The sequence below is a fragment of the Phoca vitulina genome, unplaced genomic scaffold (genome assembly GCF_004348235.1).
Source record: "Phoca vitulina isolate PV1807 unplaced genomic scaffold, GSC_HSeal_1.0 scaffold14, whole genome shotgun sequence".
Taxonomy (NCBI): domain Eukaryota; kingdom Metazoa; phylum Chordata; class Mammalia; order Carnivora; family Phocidae; genus Phoca; species Phoca vitulina.
The window spans coordinates 20,591,563-20,608,085 of NW_022589717.1; the positions used below are offsets into that span (position 1 = coordinate 20,591,563).

Here is a 16,523-nt window from a genome sequence, read left to right on the forward strand (position 1 = left end):
ACTGAATAAGGTTTTAATTAGTTCCTGAGGCACTGATCTCAATCACACTACTTTTCAGTTGTATAGTTTATAAAGGGCTTTCACAAACATAATTTATTAAGAGTCTCATCACATCCCGAGAACCAGACAGAAATCAGCGTCTCTCTTTTGGACAGAGGTTCAAAAAGGAGATAAGATTGGCCCAAGGCCATAGGGCTGGTAAGTACTGGCTCTGGAATGAGAACTTGACACTCAACATTTTCCAAGCAGAATTCATTATTCCTTGCCACCAGGTCACCCAGGTTCTCATGTTAGAAATCTGGGCATCACTTTGTTTTAGGTAATACAAACAGATTTTATTGAACACTTCACGAAGTGACCAGTCTCCTTTAGGAGAACTGCAAAGTGGGTGGAGGGCAAGTTTTTTGTTGTTGTTTTTAAAGATTTTATTTATTTATTTATTTATTTATTTATTTATTTATTTATTTATTTATTATTAATTTATTTATTTAGTTAGCAGGGGGAGGGGCAAAGGAAAAGGGAGAGAGGGCATTCTTAACAGACTCCACACTGATTCCGGAGCCCGACTTGGGGCTCAATCTCACTACCCCTGACATCATGACCTGAGCCAAAATCAAGAGTTGGATGCTTAAGCAACTGAACCACCCAGGTGCCCCAGCCAAAAGCTTTTATAGGATAAAGACCAAGGAATAGGGCACCTGGGTGGCTCAGTTGGTTAAGCGTCTGCCTTTGGCTCAGGTCATGATCCCAGGGTCCTGGGATAGAGCCCTGTGTCCATCATCCACAGGGCTCCTTGCTCAGCGGGGAGCCTGCTTCTCCCTCTCCCTCTGCCCCTCCCCCTCACTTGTGCACTCTCTCCCTCTCAAAATAGATAAATAAAATCTTAAAAAAAAATGAAACAGTGTTTAAGAATAAAGATCAAGAAAGAAACAAATAGAGAATATCTGATTGGCTGGGCCATGTAGTCAACCTTTTTTGGGGTGAGAAGGCCCAGAGTTGGCTTGGTATTTGGAGACTGGATGCCTTGGGTACACTGCATTTCTGGTCAAGCGGAGCATTTGCAGGGACATGGACATTATCTAAGTTTCGGTTCCCTGATGTGGCACCCTGGGCAGAAGCAGCTCCATCTTGGGCCTAGAAATTTATGTCAACAGTCTCCCCTTTTGATTATTCTCTTGACCATTCAAGAGGTTTGATCAAAACTAGCAATCTTAGCGTGACTCTCAGTTACCATTGCCTCTTCGGGTCTCACTGTGGTTTGTACAAAAGGCAGTATTAATTAGGCTTGTATTCTTAGAGCTGGTTATGTTTTTCTGTTCTCTTTTGTTGTTCTAGTGGGAGACGGACCATCTGTTACGGGCCAATGGCTGCCCACATGCATTTAAAACTTGGAGAGAACACAGCATATCAGGGAGATAATCATGTTAGAAGGAAAACACCAAGCATCACTCTTGACTTCCTTTCCTTACTCCCTCAAATTCAAGAACTGTCCATTCTAGCTCCTACAAATTAAAAAAAATCTATCCATCTCTTTCCACACTTACTGCTACCAGTTAAGGTTATACCAACCTTATTTATCACTTATTTTCCTTCAATCTCCTCCTTTCTACTTTTGTTTCTACCTGTGGTCTATTCTCTATAATGCAAAGTTTTGTGCACAGAGTGCCTGGTAATCATCTCACCACTCTGTCTGAACTTTTACTGTTTTTTCATCACCTTCAGGATAAAGTCTGTTGACACATTTAGAACATCTTTCTTGGTCTGGAGCCTGCTCATTGCTTCAGCTCCCACCACAGCCCCTGCTCTCTGGTCTATGTGGTCAGAGAGAGCTCACAGCAGTCCCCAAATTTCCTCTGCTCTTTCTTGCCATTATATCTGTCTTTTCTTTCTTTTTTTTTTTTTTTAAGGTTTTATTTATTTATTTGAGAGAGAGAGCAGGAGGCAGGGAAGAGGGAGAGGGAGAAGCAGACTCCCTGATGAGAAGGGAGCCCCATGTGGGGCTCTATTCCAGGACCCCAGGATCACAACCCGAGATGAAGGCAGACGTTTAACCAACTGAGCCACCCAGGTGCCCCAGCTGACTCTTAATATAGCATTTACCCTGCCTTTTTTTTTTTTTATAGATTTTATTTATTTATTTGAGAGAGAGAGAATGAGAAAGAGAGAGAGAGAGCACGAGAAGGGGGAAGGTCAGAGGGAGAAGCAGACTCCCTGCTGAGCAGGGAGCCCGATGCGGGACTCGATCCCAGGACTCCAGGATCATGACCTGAGCCGAAGGCAGTTGCTTAACCAACTGAGCCACCCAGGTGCCCTACCCTTATGTCATAAGGCTATTAAAAAAAGAAATTTCCAATAGTAATCACCACCAGAATTTCAAAGTAATGATGAATATAAAGGATACTTTGACATCTCTACACTTCCTATAATTTGATATTAAAATATCTGTTATTTCTACTGGTTACAAAGCCCCTAAGGGCTGCCGGTCATGTTGTCGTTTGTTACCTACATTTATAATTGGGGGGAAAGCTGTATTTTAGGTGGAGGTTAGTAAAAATAAAGATAACATTTTTTTTTCATTCAAGTTCACTGAGCCTCTCAATTCTATCTATAGATCTCTTGGGTTAAGATCTACAGATTTATTTTACTAAAAAGAAACTACAAAGGAGAAAAACTGGATTTGCCTTTGATGTTTTTAATTCATCTACATACATAATTCTGGCCACTGAGACTCTGATGCGGGGCAGCATTTATTCATTTAAAAAAAGGAAATGGGAAATCTATTACAAGTCTTCCCCCAAATAATCATTGAACTCCAGCAGTTCTTTGCAGTCACTTAAAAAGACTAGGAAGTCATTGTCTCAAGAAACCTATTATCTTTTCTCTTAATGCTGTGCCAGCTGGTGCATATTCCACTTTCATCACAGGAAGCAGAGAAACAGCCATTTTTAGTCTATCATAATTGCTTCCACAGAGGACCCCAACTGGCTGTCTCCTGAACAAAGATGCTTCCAGCTGGAACTTGGCCAACTCCACCAAGGGCCCGTCCTGAGCATGGGGGAGTATCCGCCCTGATGATTAAAGAGAGGACAGCTAGTTGGGGTACCTGGGTGGCTCAGTGGGTTAAGCGTCTGCCTTCGGGATCCTGGGATCAGGCTCCCTGCTCAGCCGAGAGCCTGCTTCTCCCTCCCCTTCTGCCTGCTGCTCTGCCTACTTGTGCTCTCTATCTCTCTATCAAATAAATAAATAAAATCTTAAAAAAAAATGAGAGAGAGAGAGAGGATGACTAGCTCCTTGAAGCTCATCATGCAAGTGAAACTTTTTACATGGCTGATCTCGAAGGGATTCAATATCCCTCCATTCAGTACGATTTTATTTTCTAGCAGATGTTTCCAATGTCCTTGGCTTCTTTGGGTAGACATCATAACACCTCGTTCTGTTTCAGAAAATTTTTACTTCTAACCATAACAAATTGCACACCTTCCTCAGCACATTTATTAGATATAACTAAGGTTAGGTATTAAGAACGTTCTCATTATGAGATGTAGGGATTGCTTTAATAATTGTATTGCTATCCTTTTTCAAACACTTTTAAAATAAATACACCAAAGGATATTATGTTTTCTGGAAACTGTCTCAGAGAATGGAAAAGAAGGCATAAGGAGGATTAAGTAATGTAAATAAAGTCACAGGTGGAATATATTGTGGGGCTGGGAAAAAACCAAGGGGAATATGATGAGCATCCAGAACTAATTCTATAAGGTGTGCAGAAGAAATTAAAAGCAAATGAGGGAAATAAAACGCATCCGAATCAGCAAAGAAGAAGTCAAACTCTCACTCTTTGCAGATGACATGATACTCTTTGTGGAAAACCCAAAAGACTCCACCCCAAAACTGCTAGAACTCATACAGGAATTTAGTAAAGTGGCAGGATATAAAATCAATGCACAGAAATCAGTAGCATTTCTATACACCAACAACAAGATAGAAGAAAGAGAAATTAAGGAGTTGATCCCACTTACAACTGCACCCAAAACCATAAGATACCTAGGAATAAATCTAACAAAAGAGGCAAAGAATCTGTACTCAGAAAACTATAAAATACTCATGAAAGAAATTTAGGAGGACACAAAGAAATGGAAAAATGTTTCATGCTCATGGATTAGAAGGACAAATATTGTGAAAATGTCTATGCTACCTAGAGCAATCTACATATTTAATGAAATCCTTATCAAAATACCATCCACTTTTTTCAAAGAAATGGAACAAATAATCCTAAAATTTGTATGGAACCAGAAAAGACCCCGAATAGCCAGAGGAGTGTTGAAAAAGCAAAGCAAAGCTGGTGGCATCACAATTTCGGACTTCCAGCTCTATTGCAAAGCTGTCATCATCAAGACAGCATGGTACTGGCACAAAAACAGACACATAGATCAGTGGAACAGAATAGAGAGCCCAGAAATGGACCCTCAAGCCTATGGTCAACTAATCTTCGACAAAGCAGGAAAGAATATCCAATGGAAAAAAGACAGTCTCTTCAACAAATGGTGTTGGGAAAATTGGAAAGCCACATGCAGAAGAATGAAACTGGACCATTTCCTTACACCACACACAAAAATAGACTCAAAATGGATGAAACACCTCAATGTGAGACAGGAATCCATCAAAATCCTAGAGGAGAACACAGGCAGTAACCTCTTCCACCTCAGCCGCAGCAACTTCTTCTCGCCAAAGGCAAGGGAAGCAAGGGCAAAAATGAACTATTGGGACTTCATCAACATAAAAAGCTTTTGCACAGCAAAGGAAACAGTCAACAAAACCAAAAGACAACTGACAGAATGGGAGAAGATATTTGCAAATGACACATCAGATAAAGGGCTAGTATCCAAAATCTATAAAGAACTTATCAAACTCAACACCCAAAGAACAAATGATCCAATCAAGAAATGGGCAGAAGACATGAACAGATATTTTCCCAAAGAAGACATCCAAATGGCCAACAGACACATGAAAAAGTGCTCAACATCACTCGGCATCAGGGAAATCCAAATCAAAACCTCAATGAGATACCACCTCACAGCAGTCAGAATGGCTAAAATTAACAAGTCAGGAAATGACAGACGGCGAGGATGCAGAGAAAGGGGAACCCTCTTACACTGTTGGTGGGAATGCAAGCTGATGCAGCCATTCTGGAAAACAGTATGGAGTTTCCTCAAAAAGTTGAAAATAGAGCTACCCTACGACCCAGCAATTGCACTACTGGGTATTTACCCCAAAGACACAAATGTAGTGATCCAAAGGGGTACGTGCACCCCGATGTTTATAGCAGCAATGTCCACAATAGCCAAACTATGGAAAGAGCCAAGATGTCCATCAAGATGTGATATATATATACACACACACACATACACACACACACACACACACACACACACACACACACACACACACACAATGGAATATTATGCAGCCATCAAAAACCCCTGAAATCTTGCCATTTACAACGACGTGGATGGAACTAGAGGGTATTATGCTAAGCGAAATAAGTCAATCAGAGAAAGACAAGTATCATATAATCTCACTTAATCTCAGGAAACAAACTGAGGGTTGCTGGAGTGGTGGGGGGTGAGAGGGATGAGGTGGCTGGGTGATAGACATTGGGGAGGGTATGTGTTATGGTGAGTGCTGTGAATTGTGCAAGACTGTTGAATCACAGACCTGTACCTCTGAAACAAATACATTATATGTTAGAAAAATAAAAGAAGATAGAAGGGATAATTGAAGGGGGGGAAAGGAGGGGGAGACGAACCATGAGAGACTATGGACTCTGAGAAACAAACTGAGGGTTCTGGAGGGGAGGGGGGAGGGGGGATGGGTTAGCCTGGTGATGGGTATTAAAGAAGGCATGCACTGAATGGAGCACTGGGTGTTATACGCAAACAATGAATCATGGAACACTACATCAAAAACTAATGATGTAATGAATGGTGACTAACATAACATAAAAAAAAAAAAAGCAAATGAGGAAGAAAATGAGGATAGAAGGTGAAACAAGAGGTAGAAAGAAGAAGAAAGTCAAAGCCGAAAACCGGAATACCAAAGGCATCACTAACAATGATTTGGAGGCTCCAAGGGTCCCTCTGCTTATGCCACCCAGCGGAACAATACATTCCCATGTTCACTTTCGTAATCTATTGTCAAAAAAGAACATGAAAGCCAAACATTCTCCTTGCACACCTTCTAATGCACAACATTCTAATAACACACCTAACGAACAAAACACTGTGATCCTTGATCATTTTAGCAGTTATCCCTTACCCTTGAGCTTGGCTTGAGATTTCAAGGGGCAGAAATCACACTGCTACTGACTTTCTGGTTTTGTGCTACTGCGAGGGCACAGCCTCGGAAACCTGACCGGGTTAAGCACCACGTATGTTTAGCATATTTTACCACCTGGTTTCCTGCTAATGAGGTCAGGGTTTGATACACATTCTGAGCTTCTTACATATGTTTTGTTTCTCTGTCAGTTTCTTATAAATTTGGTCTGAGAGTGTGCAGATGGATATATGCATATTCATTCCCACTTTTTGTAAATTACTTTAGGAAAGTCTGAATCACTATCATACATGGAGACAATGTGTCTGTGTCCTGATAGACAATGATGAACAAAATGCCCGGCAGCCCGACTTATTTGAAGCTCGGTCAGAACGCGATCTGTAGATAATTTTTCTATTAAGATTATTGTCTTCAGTGACCCTAGTCATTCAAAACTACAGATGAGTCATCCGACCTAAATTGAAACAGTGATTTCTGATTCCTAAACGTGGCAACGGCATCCAGTCATTTGTGCTTCTTGCCTTCCTTTCCTTCCAAATATTTCCTATAATTTCTGCTTTAAATATCTTCTGCATTCCAGAGAAACATGTAATTTTTTTTAAAGATTTTATTTATTTATTTGTCAGAGAGAGAGAGAGAGAGCAAGCAAGCACAAGCAGGGGGAGCAGCACACAGAGGGAGAAGCAGGATTCTCGCTGAGCAAGGAGCCCAATGTGGGACTCGATCCCAGGACCCTGGGATCAGGACCTGAGCTGAACGCAGACGCTTACCTGACTGAGCCACCCAGGCGTCCTGAGAACCATGTAATTTTTGGACAAAGAGTCGATCAATATGTAAGGATAATTTTAATACTGACTTAATTTCATAAGGATTAGGATTTTGCGATGGTCTTATCCTTCCATATGACTCCTTAGAATGTTCAAGTGCTAATAACATTAATAATAATTTCACTCAATGTCACCAAGACTTAGCTTTTTTTAATCTATAAAATGGGGGATAATATCTATCTCATGATGGTACTGTGGAGATTAAATGAGAGGTGAGGTACTTAAATGTCTAGTATAACACCTGGGACAAGACAGATGTTCAATAAATGATGAGCCTGAATTTGAAGTCAGACTATTTTACTTTATCATCAAGAAGATGGGTACATGTTAACTAGCCATTCCAAATGAGTCAAAATATTTTTCTCATTGTAGAGAGCTCTGTGTGTTCATCTCTACCTCATAAACTAATATATATATGTTCATATATACACATATGTATTTGTTTACTTATAATTATTTATTAGGTACATGTATTATGTACACAGAATTTAGGACCTAATCCTGAGGTTGTCTAGATCCCTGAAGTGATTATTTAAGAGCCTGTTTACATAACACAAGGTAAAAACAGCTTTGCTGTTTTTAAGCAATAAATTCTCTTTTCAAGCAAGAAAGCGTTTCTTAAATTGATGTATGTGGTAATGAGGTTATTTAGCAACTGGAAAATGAAAAGCAAGAGATACACATTAATGTGATCTAAATGAGACACTCCCTGAATATAGTAGGCATTGATTTACCAGTCGAGAATACTAAAAGAGCATCATTCATAGTATTTCTTTGCTTTCAAAAACATTTTCTCCTTTCATTAATCATCTTTGTGAAGTGTGATTATTTTCTTGTACCAGAGCTTTCCTAGGTTACTACATGCTCAACTTGGCTTCCTATTTTTATACATAGAATTGCACTGTTTAAAAAATAGATTTTGGTTAAATAATAAGCCTGTGTTTTATTTTATGGGGAGAAAAATATGAACAAAATGCTTTCATACAAATACTCAAAGATAAGGAGACCAAAGCCATTTTTCTTTGAGGTTATTTGCTGTGGATCATAATTTTTTAATCATCAAAATTTTTTAATTTTGAAGTTTCTTCCCAAATTATCCACAACTAGGATCAATATTATTTTTTGAATCACAACTATAACTAAGCATACAGCCTCTACAAATCATAAAATGGATTTGAGATTTGGTCATTTTTTTCATGAATTTGTATTTATCCTGTTATTCAACCACCATGATTTGAGCACCTATCATATACCAGGTGTTGTTGGGGAGCATGTCAATTCTAACACAGATTATGATCAGGATTATATGATTTGATTGAGCATATCAACTTAATTAGCCAGATTATCTCCTCTTTTTCTTTGCCTGGCACACACAGCCCAGAATACAATTCTAAATAGCTTCCATTTACATAAAGATTAAAAATCAGACAATAAGTAAATAAAATTTTTATCTGCTATCTCCCAGACCTCCAGGACTTTAAACATTAATGGAAGACATAATTACAGCAAGACGTATGTGTGTATGCTAACATTTGCTTATGTAAAAACAATTTTTGGTTTCATGTGGGATAGGACTATGGATGGGAACAGGAGAGAACTTCGCTTTTTATTTTATACTCTTTGGTACTATTTGAATATTGTACTCTTTACACTATTTTGTACTATTTGAATATTTGTACTGTTTGTGCACATATTATTTTTAGTTTTAAAAAATGTGGCCGAAAACATTAGGGATGTTTTAGCACCAACAGAATAAAATGGAGAACTGAGAAAATCATCTGAAAATTATTTCACTTTTACCTCAATATCTGGAAAACTTTTATCTCAAATCCCCACCTAATTTTCTATGTGGAAACTAAGTAAGGAATTCTACTTGTTATTAAAGTATATGAAAAAGCAGCTATGTTTCTTAAGCATGGGCAAGCCGATGTCAAAAAATAAGGTGTGGGACTTATCTAGAAGTAGGAGGTTTAATAGTCAAGCACCCAGCACTGATATACAATGTTTTATAAAATGTTGTGACTTAGACTCAGCTCTGCCGGGTGTCATGTAAATGGATGAGGTTGCCCGTCTCTCTCATTGTCACCGTGCGGTGGTCCTCACGACCCCTAGTGAGGTCGTGACTAGTGAGCTAGTGAGCTAGAAGTTAGCAAAACTTCTTTTGATCTGTACTCAGAGAAGCTGACCATCTTGGGGCAGTTCACTATACCTGTGACTTCAGACTTAATTCTAAATTGCAGACTTAATCCTTGCAAGTTCAGCATGACAGACCTTAAAAACACCAAAATTAGAGACTCCTCCAGAGTCAGCCTTGGCAGAGACAAGGAAGCAAGAAATCTGGGGGGTTTCTGGGAGCACCTACCAGCAGAAAAGGCTTTGCTTGTTTTTTTTTTTTTTTTTTCCTTTGCTCATACTTTTTAACTTCTAAGGATTCATAGTTAATTTTGGAATAAACTGCTTTCACATTTTCTATCTGAACTACATGTCTGTCTTGGTACCCTCGTATGAGAAAGCCTTGTATGTCTGAAGCAACTATGAATTTAGGGAAAAGTTAGAATATTTTAGACATGCAAATACCCAGGTTAAGTCAGCATTTTCACTGCTAAGAAAAGGTATGCATTCACAACTGTAGGCCAAGAGTAAGTTCATGGCAGCATTGAAAATGAGTGAGAAAAAAATATAGCCACATATATGTAAGAACAATTTTTTTTTATATAGCCATAAAAAATATTATGTAGCTGTCTAAAAAAGGATAAAGCAGATAAGGTAGATCTGTTTGTGCTAGTTCAGTATATGTCTGGATATAACCTAGATGTACATTAAACAAAAGAAGGCAAGGCTCAGAGCCGAGCATAAAAAAGTAATCTCTTTTGTGTAAATAAAAAGGATATACATCTATTTTCTGCTATGTGATTAATTTTCTTTTTGAAAGAAAACAGAAGGAAAGGGATTAGATATCAATGCACAGTTTAATTATTATGATTCTTTAACTATGTACATGTATTTATTTTTAAAAAATGTTTATAGCAAGTTATCTGGTGGAGGAATTACAAGCCATTTAAAAAATTTTAGGCTATTTATGTTAAAAATACCTATACAGTCAGGTATTTTAATGCAGAATTGTAGACTTAAAGCTTTCAGCTGGAAGTATAATTAGCAATGCTAAAAACAAGGCTTAAATAGTGTGCCATGAAGGTAGTTTTCAATATTGTTCCTTACCATTTTCCCGTTTGTCGAATGCGTGCCTAAAAATGACTCAATAGTGGAGGTTGTGAAAAGGTGTCACCATTTCTAAAAGAATTACTTTGTAGCAAAATATTACTGTAGGGCCGATATACTCCAGGTATGGCCTCCAAACAGAGATAGGATATATGGCTGAGGTGACTGTCTAGACAGCTTGTAAGGTGATCCAAATAGAAGTACCTCTTCCATTTTTCTAGAAAGAACCGATGGTTTCAGCATGAAAGTGAGAAAACCAAATTAAATCACAAATGACACAAAGGGAAGATTACCTGGCATATTTCACAAAGGAAAGGGGATGACATAAAGTTTTGCTTACCACAGTATGAGCCCACCCAACGTTCTAGCTTTTTCCTATACCTCGTGACTCTGAACTAATTCTTCCACAGATTGAGCATGGGGACACTGGTGGTGAGCCTTGCCTGTCCCTCTAGCTGTCTGCTCCGGTACCTCTGGACCTGCCTTGCTTATAGCTTGCCCGAGAGTTAACAATTCATTTCTGGTCATGGTATGAAGGAATAATAGATACAAGGAGGAAGGACTCATGAGGGAAAGGGTCAGCAACAAGTATAATTGTTGATTCCTTCCTGCCTGAGAAGAACCCACCCTGATTCTCCTTTGTTTGGATTTTTAAATCTATGACATTATTAAGGGGGACATTTTTGAATTATTTATAAACCAGAATAACATGTTTAGCCATTTAAATCAATATTATTGAACCGAGTTGGTTGTGACGTAGTCCAGTGTTCTTTTTTCTTAAGTGGAAATTGCTTTTTTTTTTTCTGATAATAATGGTCATTGTAAAGCATTTACACAAGAAAATGTAAAGAAAATCAAAAGAAATAAAAACAACTTAAAATCCATCACTGCCATTATAAACCATTTTTAACATCTTGCTACATATACTTTAGACTTTTTCCTGTGCAAATATATATAAGCATGTATACATGAAAATGTGAACGTCCTTTACAACTTTACACAGTTTTCTACTTGGTTTTCTTTTTAACAATACATTGGGAACCTCTTTCCATATTATCTATGGGTTTATTATGACATCATCCTGACGACTTGCAAAACGTTTTATAATCTTACTGCAGTTACACTTCTGCCGTATTATAGAAATATGTTGAACGTTTTGTCTCTTCACTACATTTGTCTCTTCACTACATTGCCTCTTGGTTTCTCCTGAATTTGAATTCTTTGGCTGCTCATTTTTATCTATCTCTTCTGCATCCTGTAGGTCTCTGATTTTAACCCCGACTCTCTTCTTACCACTGTTTTTCTTTAAAATAAAATTAGAATTGTTTGGGAAATAAGAGTAAATAGACTCCAACTAAGGGCTTCTTTGAGTCAAGTGTGAAAATATCGGGCCACAGATTTTGAGTTAACTATTCAGAGACATTTTCTGCCTTGCTCTTGAATTCTTAGATGTGTTCTAGAGAGTTAAAGCCCTCAACAAGTTTGTTATTACCTTAACTGCATGGGCAGACTTACTGGACTTACGTTAGTTCTATCACTGGTCCTAAAAAAACCTTTTTGTTGTTCTTACTTTACTTTCATAACTTGCTTAAAAAAGACACTTCAGGGCACCTGGGTGGCTCAGTTGGTTAAGCAACTGCCTTCGGCTCAGGTCATGATCTTGGAGTCCCAGGATTGAGTCCCACATCGGGCTCCCTGCTCAGCAGGGAGTCTGCTTCTCCCTCTGACCCTCCCCCCTCCCATGCTCTCTCTCTCTCTCTCCCTCTCTCATTCTCCCTCTCAAATAAATAAATAAAATCTTAAAAAAAAAAGACACTTCACCTACAAGGAAAACTGGTACTCATAGGGACCATGAGGCATGTATCAGGTTAAATTAAAAAAAAAAATTCAAATATCAAAATTCATAGTGTTAATCAGATTGGTTTTAGACACTGAATAATTTAAGAGGAAATAAAACAATTTGTTTCAGGTCTTAAGGAGAATGTGAAATATCTGTAACACATCCCCAAACTAAAATTGTCTCACTCCCATATAATCATTTAGTGTGGCTTATTAGAAAGTATTGACTTAATGTTTCTGATGGTTCCTTTGTATGGATCATTTTAATTCTTCAAGCCCACTTCTACATCTTAAAATCTGAGATGATAATTTCTGTCTTACAAGTTATAGTAAAGGTCAATTGGAATAACATCTATAAAAACACTTTGTAGAAATATTAAGTGCTATATAAATTTAAGGTTATGTTATTATATGGCAAGTAGAACAGATCCATTCAGCATTACATATAGTAGAGATACGCAAAATTTCAAGACAAATCTATGAGTATAATGACTTACAGAGAGGAAGATGGATGAACTTGACAGTATGCTTAATTGGTACAGTTCAGAGCTTTAGAAATCTAAAATGCATTCCCTATTTTACCAGTGGCTTTCACGATAAACTTGAACGTAATGAAATTTACCACCAATGTTATAAAAGAGACGGCAATGGCCTTAGTCTGAGTTACTCAAAATTGATGATGCAGAAACAGATGGAACACACAAACTAGGTACATTGTAAACAATTTCCATTTGAATTCCCAGTTCAGCTGTGTACACAAGTATAGGTATGCGCATAACTATTGGAGAGCAAAGAAGAAAAGAAAACTCGTATTTATTGGGGAATTGATGGATGGTGGGTATCCTATTATATTTTTGGCATATGTTACTTCATTTAACTATAGCAGAGCAAAAAGAAAAAGGCACAATTGCTACAGGAAACGGGATGTGGATAGGCAAGGTATTCCTGTGCGCCCTGGCTCAGCGTGCAGTGGCAAAGCCTAGAACAGTGGATCTGAGTTACTTCCTCTTCTTCCTTTGTCTCCTTAGTGGACTTTTTTTTTTCTTAGTGGGCTTCTAATAAATACGAAATCAGTTTATAAGTGGGCAGAGAAAAAGATGAGAAGCCAAGAGTTCCAGGCAATACCCCAATAAGATAATTCACCATAATAGTTTAAAAGTTGAATTTTGGGGGGTTCCTGGGTGGCTCAGTAGGTTAAGCGTCTGCCTACGGTCATGATCCCCGGGGTCCGGGAATCGAGCCCCACGTTGGGCTCCCTGCTCGGCTCAGAGGGGAGCCTGCTTCTCCCTCTACCCGCCGCTCCCCCTGCCTGTACTGTCTCTCTGTCAAATAAATAAATAAAATCTTAAAAAAAAAAGTTGAAATTTTTATATAATCAACAGATCTAACTATAGATTTTCAGGAATAAATTGTTACTTTTCTTTTTACCTGAAAAAAGAGAAATACAACACTTGGTATCTCCGCTGATAATTCTACCGTGTGCTTGCTTTGTGCACAGGCTCTCTTCAGTGCCTCGTGCACGTTGTTTCTTTAATGCTTGCGGTACTTAGGATGATGGCCCCCTAAAGATGTCCATATCTTCATTCCCAGAACCTGTGCATGTATCACATGGAAAAAGGGACTCTGCAGGTGTGATTAAAGATTCTGAGATGGGGACAGCATCCTGGATTATCCAGGTGAGCCCGATGTAATCACAGGGATTCTTGTAGGGAAAGAGGGAGGCAGGAGAGTTGGGGCCAGAGTGAAACAACACGAGAAAGACTGGACACTTCTGGCTTTGAATATGGAAGAATGGGACAGTTCCTAGAAGCTAGAAAGGGCAAGGACATGGGTTCTCCCCTAGAGAAAGGAAGGGAGCCTTGCCCAAACCTTGATGTTAGCCCAGTAAGAACCACTTTGGACTTCTGAACGACAGACTTGTCAGTCTGGGTTGTTTTAAGCCACTAAATTTGTGGTAATTCATTGTAGCAGCAATGGGAAACCAATGAAATCCTCATAATAATCCTGTGAGATACACACTATAATCATCTCCAATTCACAGAGGAGCAAACTAAAGCACAGTTTCTCAAAGATACACAACCACTAAATGGTGGCACTGGAGTTCGAGTGCAGACAACCTGGTTTCAGAGCCTGTGGATTGGAAACCTTCCTGCTATCAAGCTTGGGGTTCTAATAAATTGCAGCTCTGGAGTCATATTGCCGATACGTCCACCTTTAAGACCCCTGAGCTCATCTGAGGATGTGCCTAATACATAGTCCTGGCGGTAGGGCACAGTCTTCTTTTAATGCCTTGAAAGTTGGTACCACCACCACCACCAACACCAACAACAAATTCTACTTCAGCCCATTGGTAAAAAATGCATCCTTAGAAGTGTATCCAATTCCAAAAGCTTAAATAACTGGAAGCAGTACTTTCTGCTAGTGCTGTATGCTGTCAAGATAAAAATATTAATAAATTGTAAATTTATTCAACATTCCATTTGGGAAATATTTTAAAAATTGGGATATTTTATTTTTTATTATTTTTTAATATATATTTTTAAAGAATTTATTTATTTATTTGACACAGAGAGAGAGACAGCACAGCAGGGATAGCGGCAGGTGGAGGGAGAGGGAGAGGGAGAAGCAGGCTCTCCGCCAAGTGGGGAGCTTGAGGTGGGGCTCGGACCCAGGATCCTGGATCATGACCTGAGCTGAAGGCAGACACTTAACCAACTGAGCCACCCAGGCGCCCGCCCCCCACCCCCCCGCAACTGGGATATTTTAAAAGAAAAGTTCAAGTTGGCTCTTGTAGAGAAATAAATTTATAAAATTTGAAAATACCTGACACGAAAATGTTTAAGCGAGTAATTCAACAGTTGTGAGCTATCCCAAGAATGGTCAAAATGGGCAGATACGGCTCTGTGCAGGATACTCAGAAAACAACAAAAAAATCCAGGGAACAAATAACTGCATAAATATTGAATCAGCGTATGGACATCCAACTATGAACAAATGTGTCCTCAAATATTTTGGAGTCCATGTTTGGTTATTATTATCACTTTAATTTACTAGGGGCTTCTTTGTGAGGTGAGAAAGTGCTGTCTTTGCCTTATTCCCTGACTTTTGTCCATGGTTTTGGCTTAATGAACAGAGGTAGTGTAGCAATCGTGCTTAAGAACCTTAGCTTTGGAATCTGCAATATCTGGGTTTGATTTCAGTTCACCTGTTTATTACCTGCATGACTTCAGTCCAGTTAGTCAACCTTGGTGCCTTCATTTTAAAATGGGCATCATAATGTTTACCTCTTATTTTACAGTGAGGATCAGAAGTCACAATGTATGTAAGCATGGCCTGGTCCACAGAAAGTACTCAAGAATGGTAGCAATATAAAATTCACATTTATCATCACAGACTGACTCTTGTTTCTGATGTCCCCCAGAAAGTATAGTGTCCAAGTCAGATACACATCTTTTTAGAATATCATCCTTCTAGAAAACAGAAAGAAAAATAGTCACTATAAACTATTTGAACCTCACATGTGCTTTACGTTAGTGAGTCAGTTTGGAAGGCTTAAATGTATCTTCATCTTTTTAGTGACTTTGGTCCTTGGGAACTTGGAGAATGAAGGAAAGATCAGATTTTAAACTTGAAGTGAGAAGATAGAGAGGAGGTGTCAGGGGTTTCCACTGCAGTTTGTCTCATCAGAGGTGGAGAGGGTGACTCATTATTAATGAGCATCTACTTTGTGCCAAATGCTTTACATATATTATCTCACTTAATCCTCTTGGCAGCCCTTTGGAAGTGGTATGAAGACCACCATTTTATACATGAGTGAAATCAGTCACAGAGAGGACCAGGTTACTTTTTTGAAGGTCACATAGGGTGGGCTGGGATTCAAACTCAGTATACTACACAGCCTTCATATAAGACTGTTTTCCAAAACAGTCCTGAATGATGGCACACGATTGAGGAAGAAAATTGGAACACGATTGGCATGTTACTTACTAGGAAGGAGTAATGATTTATACTGAAAGGTTATCGAGTGGCAAGCAGCACACGGACATAAGTTTTGCAATTATTCTGTCATACTGCAAAGTAATTTTTCTTTGACAACATCATCAGCCCATTCCTAGCTGAGTAGAGCGCCTTCCATTAGCTCGTCGCTTCCCATTATGCTACTTTGAGGACAGAGTAAACAGATACAGGTGCAGCGTACGCAGGCAATTTTTAGAGCAAGTTTTCCTCTATGCTGGTCAACCTATTTTTCACCCCATCCAGGAAGATTACAATTTGGAGATCAAGGAGCCACTAAGATTCAGTTCT

At 38.8% G+C, this 16,523-nt stretch overlaps 1 protein-coding gene across 1 annotated transcript in view; it reads right to left on the reverse strand.

Moving 5' to 3' along the window:
- FREM3 (FRAS1 related extracellular matrix 3) overlaps positions 1-16,523 on the reverse strand; it is an 82,065-nt gene that overhangs the window by 58,507 nt on the left and 7,035 nt on the right. The window lies entirely within an intron of this gene.